The sequence below is a fragment of the Micromys minutus genome (assembly GCF_963924665.1).
Source record: "Micromys minutus genome assembly, chromosome: 17".
Lineage (NCBI taxonomy): Eukaryota > Metazoa > Chordata > Mammalia > Rodentia > Muridae > Micromys > Micromys minutus.
In genome coordinates, this window is record NC_137952.1 from 37,422,365 (window position 1) to 37,426,482 (window position 4,118).

Genomic DNA, 4,118 nt, shown 5'->3' on the forward strand with positions numbered 1-4,118 from the left:
ATTAATCTACCTGCCTGTCTCTGTACCAATATCTTAGAGTTTTTTTTTGTTTTTTTTTTTTTTTTTTTTTTTTTTTTTATGATTGCTCTGTAATACAGCTTGAGGTCAGGGGTGGTGATTCCCCCAGAAGCTCTTTTATTGTTGAGAATAGTTTTCACTATTCTGGCTTTTTTGCTATTCCAAATGAATTTTCAAATTGCTCTTTCTAACTCTATGAAGAATTGAGTTGGAATTTTGATGGGGATTGCATTGAATCTGTAGATTGCTTTCAGCAAGATGGCCATTTTTACTATATTAATACTGTTAGTCCATGAGTATGGGAGATCTTTCCATCTTCTGAGATCTTCTTCAGTTTCTTTCTACAGAGACTTGAAGTTCTTGTCATACAGAACTTTCACTTGCTTGGTTAGAGTCACACAAAGTTATTTTATATTATTTGGGAATATTGTGAAGGGTGTCCTTTCCCTAATTTCTTTCTCAGCCTGTTTATCCTTTGAGTAGAGGAAAGCTACTGATTTGCTTGAGTTAATTTTATATCCAGCCACTTTGCTGAAGTTGTTTATCAGCTGTAAGAGTTCTCTGATGAAATTTTTGGGGTCACTTAAGTATACTATCATATCATCTGCAAATAGTGATATTTTGACTTCTTCCTTTCCAATTTGTATCCATTTGACCTCTTTTTGTTGTCTAATTGCTGTGGCTAGGACTTCAAGTACTATATTGAATAGGTAGAGGGAGAGTGGGTAGCCTTGTCTAGTCCCTGATTTTAGTGGGATTACTTCAAGTTTCTCACCATTTAGTTTGATGTTGGCTACTGGTTTGCTGTATATTGCTTTTACTATGTTTAGGTATGAGCCTTGAATTCCTGATCTTTCCAAGACTTTTAACATGTCTTATGCTTTCTCAGCACCTAATGAGATAATCGTGGTTTTTTGGGTTTTTTGTTTGTTTTGTTTTTTTTAGTTTGTTTACATAGTGGATTAGTTTATATAGTGGATTACTTTGATGGATTTCTATATATTGAACCATCCCCAGGATTGAAGCATATTTGATCATGATGAATGATCATTTTGAGGTGTTTTTGGATTCAGTTTGCAAGAATTTTATTGAGTATTTTTGCATGGATGTTCATAAGGGAGATTGGTCTGAAGTTGGGTCTTTGTATGGTTTAGGTATAAGCATAATTGTGGCTTCATAGAACAAATTGGGTAGTGTTCCTTCTAGCTCTCTCTCTCTCTCTCTCTCTCTCTCTCTCTCTCTCTCTCTCTCTTTCTCTCTCTCTCTCTCTGGAATAGTTTGAAGAGTATTGGTATTAGTTCTTTGAAGGTCTGATAGAATTCTACACTAAATCTATCTGGTCCTGGGCTTTTCTTGGTTGGGAGATGTTTAATAACTGCTTCTATTTCTTTAGGAGTTATGGGACTGTTTAGATGGTTTATCTGATCCTGATTTAACTTGGTACCTGGTATCTGTCTAGAAAATTGTCCATTTCCTTCATATTTTCCAATTTGTTGAGTATAGGCTTTTATAGTAGGATCTGGTGATTTTTAGAATTTTCCCAGTTTCTGTTGTTATGTTTCCCTTTTTATTCCTGATGTTGTTCATTTGAATACTGTCTCTGTGCCTTCTGGTTAGTCTGCCTAAGGGTTTATCTATTTCATTTTTTTTTTTTCAAAAAAACCAGCTCCTGGTTTTGTTGATTCTTTGTATAGTTCTTTTTGCTTCTACTTGGTTGATTTTGGCCCTGAGTTTGATTATTTCTGCCATCTACTTCTCTTGGGTGTATTTGCTTTTTTTTTTTTTTTTTTGTTCGAGAGCTTTCAGGTGTGCTGTCAAGCTGCTAGTGTATACTCTTTCCAGTTTTTTGGAGGCACTCAGAGCTATAAATTTTTCTCTTAGCACTGCTTTCATTGTGTCCCATATGTTTGGGTGTGTTGTGTCTTTGTTTTCATTAAATTCTAGAAAGTTTTTAATTTTTTTTTTCTTTTTTCTTTCTTGACCAAGTTATTGAGTAGAGCATTGTTCAGCTTCCATGTAGGCTTTCTGTTGTTTCTGTCCATGATGATCTGATAGGATGCATGGGATTATTCCAATCTTCTCCTATTTGTTGAGGCCTGTTTTATGACCAGTTCTATGTTCAATTTTGGTGAAGGTACCATGAGGTGCTGGACGGTATATTCTTTTGTTTTAGGATGAAATGTCCTATAAATATCTGTCAAATCTATTTGCTTCATAACTTCTGTTAATTTCACTGTGTCTCTGTTCAGTTTCTGTTCCCATGATCTGTCCATTGATGAGAGTGGTGTGTTTAAGTTTCCCACTATTATTGTGTGTAGTATAATGCATGCTTTGAGCTTTAGGTTTTTTGGGTTTTTTTGTTTTTTTTTTTGTTTTTTTTTTTTTTTAATGAATGTGGGTGCCCTTGCATTTTGAACATAGATGTTCAGAACTGATAGTTCATCTTGGTATATTTTTCCTTTGATGAGTATGAAATGCCCTTCCCTATCTTTTTTGGTAACTTTTGGTTGAAAGACAATTTTATTTGATATCAGAATGGCTACTCCACCATGTTTCTTGGAACCACTTGCTTGGAAATTTATTTCCCAGCATTTTCCTCTTAGGAAGAGTCTGTCTTTGTCACTGAGGTGCATTTCTTGTAAGCAGCAAAATGCTGGGTCCAGTCTGTTAGTCTACGTATTTTTATTGAGGAATTGAGTTCATTGATGTTAAGAGATCAAGGAGTAGCAATAGTTGTTTCCTTCTATTTTTATTGTTAGAGGTAGAATTATGTTTGTGTGGCTGCCTTCTTTGGGTTTGTTGCAAGATTACTTTCTTGCTTTTCCTACGGTATAGTTTCTCTCGTTGCATTATAGATTTCCATCTATTATCTTTTGTAGGGCTGGATTTGTGGAAAGATATTGTGTAAACTTGTTTTTGTCATGAAATATCTTGGTTTCTCCATCTGTGGTAATTGAGAGTTTTGCTGGGTATAGTAGCCTGGGCTGGCATTTGTGTTCCCTTAAGGTCTGAATGACAACTGTCCAGAATTTTCTAATTTTCATTGTCTCTGTTGAAAAGTCTGGTGTAATTCTGATAGGTCTGCCTTTATATCTTTCTTGACCTTTTTCCCTTACTGCTTTTAATATTCTGTCTTTGTTTTGTGCATTTGATGTTTTGACTATTATGTGACAGAAGGAATTTCTTTTCTGGTCCAATCTATTTGGAGTTCTGTAGGTTTCTTGTATGTTCATGGACATTTCTTCCATTAGGTTAGGGAAGTTTTGTTTTATAATTTTATTGAAGATATTTACTGGCCCTTTAAGTTGGGAATTTTCACTCTCTTCTATACCTATTATTCTTAGGTTTGGTCTTCTCATTGTGTCCTGGATTTCCTGGATGTTTTGGGTTAGGAGCTTTTTGCATTTTCTTTGACTGTTGTGTCAATGTTTTCTATGGAATCTTCTGCCCCTGAGATTCTCTCTTCTATCTCTTGTATTCTGTTGGTGATGCTTGCATCTCTTTCCTAGGTTTTCTATCTCCAGGGTCGTCTCCCTTTGTTATTGATTTCTTTATTGTTTTTATTTCCATTTTTAGGTCCTGGATGGTTTTGTTTAATTTCTTCACCTGTTTGGTTGTGTTCTCCTGTATTTCTTTAAGGTAGTTATTTATGTTCTTTTTAAAGTCCTCTAACACCATCATGAGATATGACTTTAAACCCAAATCTTGCTTTTCAGGTGTGATGGAATATTCAGGACTTGTTGTAGTGGGAGAACTGAGTTCTAATGATGCCAAGTAGCCTTGGGTTTTGTTGCTTATGTTTTTGTGCTTGCCTCTCACCATCCGGTCCCTTTTATTTCAGAGCAAGAGACAGCACATGGAATCTCATGTACACTCTACATTGTGCTCTACAGTGAGCTGAAATCCTGTTTTCCTTCCTCCTTTGTTTGCTTTGTATATGTTTGAAATTTTTTATGATACAGATTGAATCTAAGTTCCAGGTAGGTTAAAGTTTAGAACACCTAAACGATCATCTTTTATACTTCCAGATAGAAAAGGAATTCTCATTATGGGACTTTTTGTGTTGCAGTGATAGAGGTTTAATTCAGGGCCTGACATGT